The sequence below is a fragment of the Mustela erminea genome, chromosome 2 (assembly GCF_009829155.1).
Source record: "Mustela erminea isolate mMusErm1 chromosome 2, mMusErm1.Pri, whole genome shotgun sequence".
NCBI classification, from domain to species: Eukaryota; Metazoa; Chordata; class Mammalia; order Carnivora; family Mustelidae; genus Mustela; species Mustela erminea.
This window is the reverse complement of record NC_045615.1, coordinates 73207414-73224267: the sequence shown is the minus strand read 5'-3', so window position 1 is coordinate 73224267 and position 16854 is coordinate 73207414.

Genomic DNA, 16854 nt, shown 5'->3' with positions numbered 1-16854 from the left:
GAATCCTATTAGGATTAGGCAAAAGATCTAAATAGACTATTTTCAAAGAAGATTTATGCATTCCAATGAGTATACAAAAAGATGCTAAACACTACTAGTCATTAAGAAAATGCAAATCCAATCTGCAATGAGATATACCTCATGCCTTTTAAAAATGATTATTTTCGGAGGAGGAGTCAAGATGGCGGAGAAGTAGCAGGCTGAGACTACTTCAGCTAGCCAGAGATCAGCTAGATAGCTTATCTAAAGATTGCGAACACCTGAAAATCCATCGGCAGATTGAAGAGAAGAAGAACAGCAATTCTGGAAACAGAAAAACAACCACTTTCTGAAAGGTAGGACCGGCGGAGAAGTGAATCCAAAGCGACAGGAAGATAGACCCCGGGGGGAGGGGCCGGCTCCCGGCAAGCGGCGGAGCAACCGCGCATAAAATCAGGACTTTTAAAAGTCTGTTCCGCTGAGGGACATCGCTCCAGAGGCTACCCGGGGCAAAGCCCAGATGGGGTCAGTGTGGCCTCAGGTCCCACAGGGTCACAGAAGGATCGGGGGTGTCTGAGTGTCGCAGAGCTTGCGGGTATTGGAACGGGAAAGCCGGCTACAGAGACAGAGCCGACAGTAAGCTCACAGCTCGGGGTGACCTTGAACCGGTCTCAGGCTCAGTGAGCTCGGAGCGCGGCCGGAGGTCAGGCGGACAGGAGTAACTGGGCGCTGTTCTCTGAGGGCGCACTGAGGAGTGCGGCCCTGGGCTCTCAGCTCCTCTGGGCCGGAGACCAGGAGGCCGCCATTTGTATTCACCGTCCTCCGGAACTCTATGGAGAGCGCTCAGGGAACAAAAGCTCCTGAAAGCAAACCTAAGCGGATTACTCACCCCGGCCCCAGGTAAGGGCGATGCAATTCCGCCTGGGGCAAAGACACTTGAGAATCACTATAACACGCCCCTCCCCCAGAAGATCAACAAGAAATCCAGCCAAGACCAAGTTCACCTACCAAGGAGTGCGGTTTCAATACCAAGGAGAGCAGCAGAATTCCAGAGGAGGAGAAAGCCAAGCAAGAAACTCATGGCTTTTTCCCTGTGATTTTTTTTAGTCTCGCAGTAAAATTTAATTTTTTTCTTTTTCATTTTTTTTTTTTTCTCGCCTTCGGGTAAAATTTTTTTTATTTTTTTAACTGTTACCTTTTACTATTTTAATGATTTTTTACTAGTTTATCTAATATATATATTTTTTCATTTTTATATTTTTCTTAGGTGTTTTCTTTTTTTTTAATTCTTTTCTTTTCTTTTTTCTTTTTTTTTTCTTCTTTCTTCCTTTTTGAACCTCTTTTTATCCCCTTTCTCCCCCCTCACGATGTTGGATCTCTTCTAATTTGGTTAAAGCATATTTTCCTGGGGTTGTTGCCACCCTTTTAGTATTTTACTTGCCCCTTCATATACTCTTATCTGGACAAAATGACAAGACGGAAAAATTCAACGCAAAAAAAAGAACAAGAGGCAGTACCGAAGGCTAGGGACCTAATCAATACAGACATTGGTAATATGTCAGATCTAGAGTTCAGAATGACAATTCTCAAGGTTCTAGCCGGGCTCGAAAAAGGCATGGAAGATATTAGAGAAACCCTCTCGAGAGATATAAAAGCCCTTTCTGGAGAAATAAAAGAACTAAAATCTAACCAAGTTGAAATCAAAAAAGCTATTAATGAAATGCAATCAAAAATGGAGGCTCTCACTGCTAGGATAAATGAGGCAGAAGAAAGAATTAGCGATATAGAAGACCAAATGACAGAGAATAAAGAAGCTGAGCAAAAGAGGGACAAACAGCTACTGGACCACGAGGGGAGAATTCGAGAGATAAGTGACACCATAAGACGAAACAACATTAGAATAATTGGGATTCCAGAAGAAGAAGAAAGAGAGAGGGGAGCAGAAGGTATACTGGAGAGAATTATTGGGGAGAATTTCCCCAATATGGCAAAGGGAACGAGCATCAAAATTCAGGAGGTTCAGAGAACGCCCCTCAAAATCAATAAGAATAGGCCCACACCCCGTCACCTAATAGTAAAATTTACAAGTCTCAGTGACAAAGAGAAAATCCTGAAAGCAGCCCGGGAAAAGAAGTCTATAACATACAATGGTAAGAATATTAGATTGGCCGCTGACTTATCCACAGAGACCTGGCAGGCCAGAAAGAGCTGGCATGATATTTTCAGAGCACTAAACGAGAAAAACATGCACCCAAGAATACTATATCCAGCTAGGCTATCATTGAAAATAGAAGGAGAGATTAAAAGCTTCCAGGACAAACAAAAACTGAAAGAATTTGCAAACACCAAACCAGCTCTACAGGAAATATTGAAAGGGGTCCTCTAAGCAAAGAGAGAGCCTACAAGTGGTAGATCAGAAAGGAACAGAGACCATATACAGTAACAGTCACCTTACAGGCAATACAATGGCACTAAATTCATATCTCTCAATAGTTACCCTGAATGTTAATGGGCTAAATGCCCCTGTCAAAAGACACAGGCTATCAGAATGGATAAAAAAACAAGACCCATCTATATGTTGCCTCCAAGAAACGCATTTTAAGCCCGAAGACACCTCCAGATTTAAAGTGAGTGGGTGGAAAAGAATTTACCATGCTAATGGACATCAGAAGACATCAGGAGTGGCAATCCTTATATCAGATCAATTAGATTTTAAGCCAAAGACTATAATAAGAGATGAGGAAGGACACTATATCATACTCAAAGGGTCTGTCCAACAAGAAGATTTAACAATTTTAAATATCTATGCCCCCAACGTGGGAGCAGCCAACTATATAAACCAATTAATAACAAAATCAAAGAAACACATCAACAATAATACAATAATAGTAGGGGACTTTAACACTCCCCTCACTGAAATGGACAGATCATCCAAGCAAAAGATCAGCAAGGAAATAAAGGCCTTAAACCACACACTGAACCAGATGGACATCACAGATATATTCAGAACATTTCATCCCAAAGCAACAGAATACACATTCTTCTCTAGTGCACATGGAACATTCTCCAGAATAGATCACATCCTCGGTCCTAAATCAGGACTCAACCGGTATCAGAAGATTGGGATCATTCCCTGCATATTTTCAGACCACAATGCTCTAAAGCTAGAACTCAACCACAAAAGGAAGTTTGGAAAGAACCCAAATACATGGAGACTAAACAGCATCCTTCTAAAGAATGAATGGGTCAACCGGGAAATTAAAGAAGAATTGAAAAAAATCATGGAAACAAATGATAATGAAAATACAACGGTTCAAAATCTGTGGGACACAACAAAGGCAGTCCTGAGAGGAAAATATATAGCAGTACAAGCCTTTCTCAAGAAACAAGAAAGGTCTCAGGTACACAACCTAACCCTACACCTAAAGGAGCTGGAGAAAGAACAAGAAAGAAACCCTAAGCCCAGCAGGAGAAGAGAAATCATAAAGATCAGAGCAGAAATCAATGAAATAGAAACCAAAAAAACAATAGAACAAATCAACGAAACTAGGAGCTGGTTCTTTGAAAGAATTAATAAAATTGATAAACCCCTGGCCCGACTTATCAAAAAGAAAAGAGAAAGGACCCAAATAAATAAAATCATGAATGAAAGAGGAGAGATCACAACTAACACCAAAGAAATACAAACTATTATAAGAACATACTATGAGCAACTCTACGCCAATAAATTTGACAATCTGGAAGAAATGGATGCATTCCTAGAGACATATAAACTACCACAACTGAACCAGGAAGAAATAGAAAGCCTGAACAGACCCATAACCAGTAAGAAGATTGAAACAGTCATTAAAAATCTCCAAACAAACAAAAGCCCAGGGCCAGACGGCTTCCTGGGGGAATTCTACCAAACATTTAAAGAAGAACTAATTCCTATTCTCCTGAAACTGTTCCAAAAAATAGAAATGGAAGGAAAACTTCCAAACTCATTTTATGAGGCCAGCATCACCTTGATCCCAAAACCAGACAAGGATCCCACCAAAAAAGAGAGCTATAGACCAATATCCTTGATGAACACAGATGCGAAAATACTCAACAAATACTAGCCAATAGGATTCAACAGTACATTAAAAAGATTATTCACCACGACCAAGTGGGATTTATTCCAGGGCTGCAAGGTTGGTTCAACATCCGCAAATCAGTCAATGTGATACAACACATCAATGAAAGAAAGAACAAGAACCATATGATACTCTCAATAGATGCTGAAAATCATTTGACAAAGTACAGCATCCCTTCCTGATCAAAACTCTTCAAAGTGTAGGGATAGAGGGCACATACCTCAATATCATCAAAGCCATCTATGAAAAACCCACCGCAAATATCATTCTCAATGGAGAAAAACTGAAAGCTTTTCCGCTAAGGTCAGGAACACGGCAGGGATGTCCATTATCACCACTGCTATTCAACATAGTACTAGAGGTCCTAGCCTCAGCAATCAGACAACAAAAGGAAATTAAAGGCATCCAAATCGGCAAAGAAGAAGTCAAATTATCACTCTTCCCAGATAATATGATACTATATGTGGAAAACCCAAAAGACTCCACTCCAAGACTGCTAGAACTTATACAGGAATTCAGTAAAGTGTCAGGATATAAAATCAATGCACAGAAATCAGTTGCATTTCTCTACACCAACAGCAAGACAGAAGAAAGAGAAATTAAGGAGTCAGTCCCATTTACAATTGCATCCAAAACCATAAGATACCTAGGAATAAACCTAACCAAAGAGACAGAGAATCTATACTCAGAAAACTATAAAGTACTCAAGAAAGAAATGGAGGAAGACACAAAGAAATGGAAAAATGTTCCATGCTCCTGGATTGGAAGAATAAATATTGTGAAAATGTCTATGCTACCTAAAGCAATCTACACATTTAATGCAATTCCTATCAAAGTACCATCCATCTTTTTCAAAGAAATGGAACAAATAATGCTAAAATTTATATGGAACCAGAAAAGACCTCGAATAGCCAAAGGGATATTGAAAAAGAAAGCCAACGTTGGTGGCATCACAATTCCGGACTTCAAGCTCTATTACAAAGCTATCATCATCAAGACAGCATGGTACTGGCACAAAAACAGACACATAGATCAATGGAACAGAATAGAGAGCCCAGAAATAGACCCTCAACTCTATGGTCAACTAATCTTCGACAAAGCAGGAAAGAATGTCCAATGGAAAAAAGACAACCTCTTCAATAAATGGTGCTGGGAAAACTGGACAGCCACATGCAGAAAAATGAAATTGGACCATTTCCTTACACCACACACAAAAATAGACTCAAAATGGATGAAGGACCTCAATGTGAGAAAGGAATCCATCAAAATCCTTGAGGAGAACACAGGCAGCAACCTCTATGACCTCTGCAGCAGCAACATCTTCCTAGGAACAACGCAAAAGGCAAGGGAAGCAAGGGAAAAAATGAACTATTGGGATTTCATCAAGATCAAAACTTTTGCACAGCAAAGGAAACAGTTAACAAAATCAAAAGACAACTGACAGAATGGGAGAAGATATTTGCAAACGACATATCAGATAAAGGACTAGTGTCCAGAATCTATAAAGAACTTAGCAAACTCAACACCGAAAGAACAAATAATCCAATCAAGAAATGGGCAGAGGACATGAACAGACATTTCTGCAAAGAAGACATCCAGATGGCCAACAGACACATGAAAAAGTGCTCCATATCACTCGGCATCAGGGAAATACAAATCAAAACCACAATGAGATATCACCTCACAGCAGTCAGAATGGCTAAAATCAACAAGTCAGGAAATGACAGATGCTGGCGAGGATGCGGAGAAAGGGGAACCCTCCTACACTGTTGGTGGGAATGCAAGCTGGTGCAGCCACTCTGGAAAACAGCATGGAGGTTCCTCAAAATGTTGAAAATAGAACTGCCCTATGACCCAGCAATTGCACTATTGGGTATTTACCCTAAAGATACAAACGTAGTGATCCAAAGGGGCACGTGCACCCGAATGTTTATAGCAGCAATGTCCACAATAGCCAAACTATGGAAAGAACCTAGATGTCCATGAACAGATGAATGGATCAAGAAGATGTGGTATATATACACAATGGAATACTATGCAGCCATCAAAGGAAATGAAATCTTGCCATTTGCGACAACATGGATGGAACTAGAGCATATCATGCTTAGCGAAATAAGTCAAGCAGAGAAAGACAACTATCATATGATCTCCCTGATATGAGGAAGTGGTGATGCAACATGGGCCTTAAGTGGGTAGGAGAAGAATCAATGAAACAAGATGGGATTGGGAGGGAGACAAACCATAAGTGACTCTTAATCTCACAAAAGAAACTGAGGGTTGCTGGGGGGAGGGGTTTGGGAGAAGGGTGTGGGATTATGGACATTGGGGAGGGTATGTGCTTTGGTGATTGCTGTGAAGTGTGTAAACCTGGTGATTCACAGACCTGTACCCCTGGGGATAAAAATATATGTTTATAAAAAATAAAAAATTTAAAAATAAATAAATAAAAATAAAAGGGAAAAAAAATAAAAATGACTATTTTCAAAAAGTCATTTGAAAATGACTATTTTCAAATAGTGGCAAGGCTATGAAGAAAAGTTTACTTTCATACACTGTTGGTGGGATTATAAACTGGCACAGGCACTATGGAAATTATTATAGAGACTTCTTAAAATACTAAAAGTAGAACTACCATATGACACAGGTACTCCACATCTGGGAATACTTCAAAAGCTATTTGCACTCCCATGTTCATAGCAACATTATTTACAATAGCCAAGATATCAAAGTAAACTTAACATCTATTCATCGATAGATGAATAAAAACGTTGTGTTTACATAAGAGACTCTTAATCTCAAGAAAGTGAGGATTGCTGGGGGAGGTGGGTAGGGAGAGGGTGGTGGGGTTATGGACATTGGGGAGGGTATGTGCTGTGGTGAGTGCAGTGAAGTGTGTAAACCTGGCAATTCACAGGCCTGCACCCCTGGGGCTTATAATACATTATATGTTAATAAACATTTAAGAAATATTTTTAAAAAGTTGTGTTTATAAACAATGGGATATTATTCAGCCATAACGAAAGAGGACATCCTGCCATTTGTGACAATATAGATGGACTTGAGCATTATACTATGTGAAGTAAGTCAGAGAGAGATAAATATTTTATCATCTAACTTATATGTACATGAAGAAATCTGAATTCATAAAAAAAAAAAAAACCAGATCTGTGGTTACCAGAGGCATAAGGCTGAAGGGAGGAAGAACTAGAGGAAGGTGGTAAAAAGGTACAAAATTCCAGTTATAAGAACAATAAATACTAGAGATATACAACATGACGACTACAGTTAACATTGCTGTATAACTTCTGTGAAAGTCGTTAGAGTAAATACTGAGTTCTCATCACAAGGAAAGAAATTATGAATCTATAGCAGATGGTTGATGCTAACTAAACTTATGGTTGTAATTACTTCCTAATGTAAATCTGTTACACTGTACACTTCAAACTGCTACAGTACTATGTCACTAACACTTCAATTAAACTGGAAAAACAAGTCAAAGATGACTGGGCATGAAGAACGAAATTGTGTTCACCCAGGTTTAAGGTTCTATAGTTATAGAATGGTGAGATCTCAAAATTGCATTTACGATGTAAACAAAAATATATAAAACAGCAAGAAAAGGGAGCAAGTAAAAACCTGTCATGTATCAGAATTTCAAGTGAATAGATGGCTCTTTTTTTTTTCAGACTAAATCTCTTAAAATAGGGTTATGGAATAGTCCCTTTAATGTGTGCAATACACACTGAGTCAGTGGTATTGCTAGTACAGTCCTTAATGATAACCACTGTTTATTAACTGCATATTTTATCTATTATTTTTCACAAATTCAGACTATTAACTCATTCATTATTGTCTTAACAACCTCATTATTTGGTACTTTTATTAACCATATTTCACAACTGAGGAAACTGAGGCTCCACGAGATTGATAACTTGTCTAGAGTCACACAACTCATCAGTGGTCCTATCATACATCAAACTCATGAAATTGGACTCCAGAGCCTGAGATTCTGATGTCTTTGTTATACTGTCTTCTAGTTATGTATCTGTTCAGTGTGTTGTACACACACACACACACACACACACACACACAAACTTTAATTCTTTTACATACTTAACATCACTATTAATCATGGAATCATCCATGCCTTTAGGGAATGTATATCATGGCTTTCTGCATGCCAGGGACTATTACAGATGCTGAGTATAAAGTGGTGAAGAAGATCATTAAATTCTAACACTTGTTAGAATTATAATATAGACTTTAAGACTCTTGTAATAGTAGTCAAACATCAAGGTAGGATGATTCCTGCTAGGCTGGCCCCCCAGAATTCTTACTAAAACTGGAGGAGACAGGTGAAGACAAGGTCACAAGATGAGGCCTAGTCAAAAAGACTGATCAGAGGAAACTGACTACATTTTGGTCATGGATAGACTTTTTATTAAGACAAACGGGGAGTTATCCATTGGAGCTCAAAATCTAGTAGAAAGTGACAGTAAATAATTTATCAAAGGGATAAATATGGCAATTTATCAAAGGGATAAATATGGCAATAATTTATCAAAGGGATAAATATGATAAATATGGCTCCTATTAAAGACTAAAAAGGAAATAAGGCAGGCCTTGGTAAGTTACTGAAGAGTGGTTAATGTGAGGTGTAAGTTTAAATAAGCTAGTGTTTAAGGAAGGCCATTTTGAGGATTTGACATTTGAACTCCAATAATAATCTTCCAGTCAGCTATCAAGTTATTTTTAGATCCTTCTCCTATGAATTACTATGTTATAGATGTTTTCTTACAATGCTCCAGTATACTGTAAATCTAAGTATATGTATATTTGTTCCCATAGATTGTGTTTTTTTTAACATAGGTTTATTTATTACAATGTATCCAACCCAAAGTTGTACCTAAAATAATGTGAGGAGTTCATAAATACTTTTTCCACACTAAAGAGTATAAAAATAAATTTCTGCTTCTATTTTTGTAATTTTGCTTAATGCCATTCCTCTAAGAAGCAGTACAAACTATATTTTAAATGTCTGATAAATGTCTTTTCTTCCTCTAATATATCAAGAGAAGGTTTATCATAAGGTAGGAAAAGAAAAAGAGAACTTAACATTCTCCTCATGACAACCTTAAAGAATCCAACAGAACCTTCGTTTTATCATGTTTTTTCCTCATATTTTTCTTGTATTTCACCTTACCTGAGAGAGAGAAAAATAAATAAATAAAGAGAGCTCTTTGTCCTGACCTGTACTAACAAGTACTTATTTTCTCTGCACCCCCGTCCCTCCACCACAGACTTACCAATCTATTTTTACACATTTCAAAACACCTCTCTGATCCCGCAAATTATAAAGTAATGCCATCTAAAAGTCTGTATATACAAGATAAATTCAATTATGACAGAGTATTTTACTTTGAAATTAGATTAATAAAAAGGTTCTGAAGAAGGTAAGAGTTGAAAGAAAAACCAAGTAATGCTAGATCTTACTTATACAATATACTCACCTAAGAAGTTATGAAAGGCAACTTGAAATCAATACCATTGTTATATATGTTCACAAGCTAAATGTCCATATGTCACCTGGATGAACAAAGATAAGGGAAGAGGTATTTTATAAAAAAAGGAAACATTAAAAGCTCTTCATTATGTTTTGTGATAGGTTGACATGGTTAGAGTTGGATAGTGAAATACAGGAGCTATTCCTTCCCTTGGTGTCAATATTCAAAGCTTTTTTTTTTTTTTTTAAAGGAAGTTACTTTTGCAAAAAAATTTCTTCAAGGTACTGATATCAAATATTGAATTTAAAAAATAAGAATAGATTTTAAAATTGGGTTTTTTAAAACAACTTTGAATTAATTAATACATTTTCTGGTGTAAATGTGAATATTTCAAATTATTTTCTCATATGGGCTTCTTTAAATGTTCTTCCAAAAACACAAAAAGATAAAGTTACTGATTAAAATGCCTAAATCTAACACTGAGAGTAACTGAGTTGTTCAATAAGAAATGAAATGGAAGAAACATTACTGCTCAAACACGTCTGTTTTTTTTGTTTTGTTTTGTTTTTGTTTTGTTTTGTTTTTGAGAGTGAGAGAGAAAAAAGGAAGGAGTTGGAGGTAGGGGTAGAAGGAAAGGAAGAGAATCTTAAGGAGGCTTCATTTTCAACACAGAGCCCACCAAGGAGCTTGATCGGAGGACCCTGAGATCATGACCTGAGCCAAAATCAAGGCAGATGCTTGAATGACTGAGCCACCCAGGCAACCACCAAACACAAACTTTTCACAATTAGAAGTATACCTGTTTCTTTTTATAACAATCTACTTGAAGTGATTTCTAACTCTTGATGATATATTCTAGGTAATAAAATGAAAATTCAACTAAAGTAAAAAATGATATGAAAATATGTATAAGATATGAAATATATATATATAAAGGAATGGTATGTATGTACAAAGTGTAGGCATATACACATATACACACCACAAATACATAAATTGTAACAGGTAGAATATTTTAAATTTGTTTTTTAAATGATATTGGATTATCCACGAAACTTGCAATAATTGAAACTTATTTTTTACTTAGAAACTATATAATTATTGATTTAATATGCATTGAACCTCATGACCTTCGCTTGTTTTATGTTATCATATATTATAAGTGTTGAATGATGGCAGTTTATAGATGTTTGGGGGTACCTGGGTGGTGCAGTTGGTTAAGCGACAGATTCTTGATTTCAGCGCAGGTCATGATCTCAGAGTCCTGGGATTGAGCTCTGCATCAGGCTCTGTGCTCTGTGCAGAGTCTGGATGAGTTTCTATCTTCTTCTGCCTCTTCTCACTATATGTGCATTCACTCTCTCTCTCTTTCAAATCAATGAATAAATCTTTCAAAAATAAATAAGTAGATGCTGTATCCATACTATATAAGCCAAGCAACCAAGAGATAATTAATTGTATCTGCTTGCTAAGAAGCTAGTTTGGACCCAGTTTTCAAAAGATGTAATATGGACAGCAGAGTTAATAATTTCAAAGACTTTAGAAAATAATCTTAACATTGTCTGAAAAGAAGAAACGCAACATGCTTTTCAATGGAAGTGCAAAAATTAAAGAAAAAAAAAAGAAGCCTGGAAAAAAATGTTTCTAGCCTCTACTGATGTTATATGACACCATCTGTAATTTAGCAACAATTATTAAAGTGATAGGTGGTAATCTCAATAATCTTCATCTACAAAAAATTTAACAATATACAAATATTATAAATCTATTCAATTTCTATATGAAGAAGATATGTGCATTGAAAATTTCTAGGATTGGAATCCCTTTATTTTATTGGATAGTCATTTACTTTTATCTATACCTTTAGAAAATAAATTATAGAAGTAGCAAGTGATGAATAATTGCAAATGAATATTGAAAATACAGCATCACATGCTGTGTTTTGAGTAGTAATAAGATATAAATATTATGAACTTGATTTTCCTTAAAATCTCTTTTGTTCACTTCAGTATACCTCTTGAGAATGGTTTCTCAAGCTGTTATTAACAGGAAGATATAATTTAGGTATTGTATTAATTACTAGGGCTTCTAACACAAAATTTGGAAATGAATTTTTTTGTAGTCCTGATGTCTAGAAGTCCAAGATTAGTGTGTTCGGGCCAGATAGATTCCTAGTGAGAACTCTTCCTGACTTGTAGATAGCTACTCTTTATTTGTGTGTGTGTTTTGTTTGCTTTTATTTTTTGTGCAGGTGCACAGAGAGATATTGCAAGACTGATCTCTGGTGTCTCTCTCTCCTTATGAGGATAGTAATCCAATTAGATTAAGTTACCACCCTTATGACCACACTTAACCTTAATTACTTCTTTAGGGACTCTGTCTCCAAATACAGCCAACCTGGGGTTAGGGCTTCAGCTGAATTTTGGAGGGACATAAATATTCAATCCATAACATATTTATTATCCTTTATGAGTCATTTTGCCATTAATCTAGCCTAGAATGGATAATTTAACAAGTAGTGAGCTCATTTGTCTTATTGAAGCCCTTAATATTGACATACACAATTTTGGAAAATAATTCCTAGAGTTTAATGGTAGTTGTTTAAAGTGAACTTACTCAATGTATCCATCTTTCAAAGTATCTAAACTTGACAGTAGTACAAGTACACATATGAATTATAATTTCATCAATGATAGAGACAGAACACCAAAAACTTCAAATTACCTATGTATAGAAATATATCCCTAAATTCTAATAGATCTTCCAGTCGTACTTTAAGGCAGATGGGGAAGGGGAGGCTTAAGAGGCTCAGTTTTTAAAGGGTGGGGGAAGGTTAAGGTTGGAGAGTGAATTAAAAAAAAAAAAAACAAAACGGAAAACCCACTTCCAGTAAGACAAAGATGAGGATTAAATGTCAGATGAAGATAACAGGACTTGGTAGAAGAAAAGGGCTTCAAAGTGTCCAGATATGAAGGTAGTAGCTTGATAGAAAGTTCTATTCTGGGGAATAATTAAGTAGAAAAAGAATGACAATGAAAGATGAAGAGAATGTAAACGTTCTGCAGAAATATAAAATAAATAGAATACAGGGCAAGCCATTCTCTCACTACTTACCATCAAAGTCAAACAGGAAAGACTGTCCCCAAAAAACATAGGGACAGAAAAAAAAAAGCAAACAGATTCCAGAGTAATCTACTTAAAAAGGGAAAATGCAAATCATAATATTTTTGTTGATGAAAACTAGTAGAATAATAAATAATATATAATTATATATAATATATAGTGTATATAATATAATGTATATGTATTCATATATAATATAAAATACATGTGTCATATGCATAATAAATAATATACAGAAAGATTATATGGCCACATTTTGCTCATTGGCTGTGTAACATCCATACAAAAAATCGCTCTTACATAATGCACATTAATCTGTTCCTTCTTTTAAGTACATATATGGTAGAATGATTTCCAGCTACATGAATTGTAAGTAAAATAAATAAAAATAAATATAAGAAAATAAAACCTAAGTGAGATTGTTTACCAACTACTGATGATAAATTTTATTAGCTGAATTATGAGATGAATCAATCCCTCTACATTCCAAGATATTAAGAAATTATGTAAAATACAAAAGTAAATGATACAACTCAAAATTATGCTACACTATTATTTTCCTTACTTGTATTTTAAGAACTTAAAAGTGATCCAACTCCTGAGTCAATAACAGCATTTTAAAAAATCCTATTTTACCTTTCATCTATTTTAACACTCTTGGCAGCTCTGCCTGAGTTTCTCTTTTTATGTTTCCCTTTCTGAAACAAAATACAAAAACACTGCACTTTTAGAACTGTATCTCCTCTTTTCCTTCCTATAGGCATGATTATATATTATTGCTTCCGAACTTGGGGCTAAGCCCTCCTCCTTTCCTATTAACCCTAAATTCTGTCATTTTATCTTCTTTGCCCTGGTTTTTTTTCTTTTTAAAACCTATATCTCCTCAAATCACTGTGTAACTCAAAATAGACTTTTGGGGGAGTTGCAAAAGAGGCAGTCAAGCAGAGGTATGGAGGGACAGAGGGTGGGTGGAGTTGTAAAGTAGAAACTGACAGAAACAGCAAAGTAACTGACAGGAAAATATTATCAAGAGCTTATATGCGTATGTGCATATGAGCTTTCTTTCTTTTGGAAAAAAGGAAGTTAGCTTTGACTATTCACAGAAACGAGGTTCTTCTACCTTACATATAAGACATCAGCCTTGTCAGTGCTGAAGCAATTTTTATTATATCAAATTAACTGAAATTAGTTGTGTCTAATAGTACCTTAATCTGACATATTAACTAGGAGAAAAGATCTACCATCCATTTCTTCAGAAATTTTCAGAGATACAATTAATTGATAAATTGTATATTCTGTTGGAAACACAAAAGCATTATACAAAGAAAACAAACAGCTAGAGCAAGGTCATAAGGTGAGAGCTTGACTAAAAGGTTCAAGGAAGAACAAGGATGTTATGAGGCTGGGCTGAGTGAGTGAAGGGAAACACTATAATAGATCAGAGTTTTAGGTTGAGGCAGACCTTATGAAACCTTTAGGCCATTGTATGGACTTTGGCTTTTAGTCTCAGTGAAAAGGAGGAATCATTGCAGTTCTAAGCAAAGAACTGGCAAACTGGTATCAAACTGGTATAAACCGGCAAACTGGTATTTAAAAAAAAAAAAAAAAAAAGAATCACCCTAGTATTTTGAGAAGAAACTGAGAGGGTAGATGTAATAGCATCAAGGCCTGTTGCTATTACAGTAACTCCAGTAGATTGGGGTGACAATACTAGAGGTAGTAAACAATGATTATATAATGTTGAATTTAGTAGCAACAAATATTTCTGATGTATTGGGTAAGTGGTATGGAAAAGAGTGTTGAAAATGGCTCTATTTGTAGATTGAAAATGGAGCCATTTTCAATTGTTGAAAACGGCTCACTGTAGATTCCAGTGGAGCCACCTCCATGTAAGGCACAATCTGCTAAATCACCACTTACAACAGGAACCTGGTTATTGGAGTATTCCTGCAAAAGTTCCCTATACAGGAGCTGCAAAACCTCAGAAAATATTATATTTCTGCATTGTATAAAAAATATTTGGAAGCTACAGAATAAAAGTGTATACTATAAGTAAAGAATAAAAAAGTGTATATATACAAAGATCTTGATGGGACTTTACGCCCAGAAGATTATTATCCTAAAGAACTGGTATTATGCCAAGATAATGGAAATATATTTCAATATACCCCTAAGGAATTTTTCAAATGGAGACTATTTAACCATGGGATGTGTTTTCACAGAAGAATTTTATAAATGATCAAGTGTTGAATATGTTTCCTATTTTATCTCTAACAATGGATCCTAAGATGAAAAAATTTTTAAAGGTTTTATTTATTTATTTGACAGAGAGAGAGAGGTCATAAGTAGGCAGAGAGGCAGAAAAAGAGAGAGGAGGAAGCAGGTCCCCTGCTGAGCAGAGAGCCAGACACGGGGCTCGATCCCAGGACCCTGAGACCATGACCTGAGCTGAAGGCAGAGGCCTAACACACTGAGCCACCCAGTTGCCCCAGATGAAATGTATTTTTTTTAAGTATATTTATTTATTTGACATAGAGAGATCACAAGTAGGCAGAGAGGCAGGCAGAGGTGGGGGGAAGCAGACTCCCCACTGAGCAGAGAGCCCGATTTGGGGCTCGGTCCCAGGACCCTGAGACCATGACCTGAGCCGAAGGCAGAGTCTTAACCCACTGAGCCACCCAGGTGCCCTGATAAAATGTATTTTAAGTGAATTATACAAATACCAGTAAATGATGCCCAGTGGCATACAGAAAAAGCATTTATGAGTGGGTAAAGAAACATATTTCCCTCTTGAAAGTGTTTTGAGAATATGATTTTATTGTTGGTGAAGTTTGGGAAAATTGATTTATTTGGTAACAAAAAACAAGGCATTAAAACCCTAACTTATCAATTCAGTCCAGTTTGAACTAGAAATAGTTCTGGCATATATTTGATTGAATGAATTTGATGTGTTAATGGAGCAACTCTGAATAACTGCATGGTTACAATGCTACAAAATTAACTTTGTATTTAGGACAATGACAGAAAATCATAGAAATTCCTTTTCTAAGATAACACTTAGTTTTTAATTCCTCATTAACCTTGACATGTTTTCATTCAATAAATGTCATTTTGACATATTAATCATATAACTATTCACAGGATACTTCATGAAAATGCCTTATCATATTACCATATCAGAAAAAAAACATGTATTTATAGAAGTTATACAAAAAATGAACTATATCTGGGCAAAAAGGATAATCCATAAAGGAGATGGGGATAGAGCGAACACTTAGACAAAGTGAAGCCAAGTGGGGAAATAGATGAAAGAGGAGGGAATGATCAAATATGTTGAGTGCTGCCTGTAGTTTGAACAATCCATGAACTGAAAACTGACTACTAGATTTTCTAAAATAGAGATAATTCTGATCTTGACAAGAACAGTGTTTATAGACAGATGAAGTAAATTGGGTTTGAGAGCATGAGATGAGAGGAACTGGAGGAAGAATGCATAAAAAACTCACTTGAAGAGTGTTCTAAAAAAGCCAGAAAACTGAACAAAAGCTGACAGGAAAATGTTATCAAGAGCTTATGTGCTGGGGAGTCTGAGTGGCTCAGTTAGTTAAAAGACCTGTACCCCTGGGGGTAAAAATATATGTTTATAAAAAATAAAAAATTTAAAAGGTTATAAGAGAAAAAAAAAAAAGTCTGCTTTTGGCTCAGGTGATGATCTCAGAGTTCTAATCAATCCCTACCTCAGGCTCCCTACTTCTTTGGGGCTCTGCTTCTCCCTCTCCATCTCCCTCTCCCCCTCATTCATACTCTCACTTTCTCAAATAAATAAGAAAAAACTTTTAAAAAAGAGCTTATGTGCATATATGGTAGAAAATGAAAATTTCATATGGTAGTAAAAAGAAGGAAGAAGTCCTAAAGCACTGTCTTTAAATAGGTAAGAGAAGATTGACCCTCATGCACAAGTAGAGATATTTTTTCATTAAAGAACGATAGTTACATGTGCAGTAAAAAACTATAAAGCAGAGAACATAGTTGCCTGTGTTGGTAATTGGATAGTTGTAGTTACTAGAGTCTGCAAAATTCTTAAGACTTCAGTTTCCTCAGGGGAGTAGGAATAAAAGCAATTGGTGAGT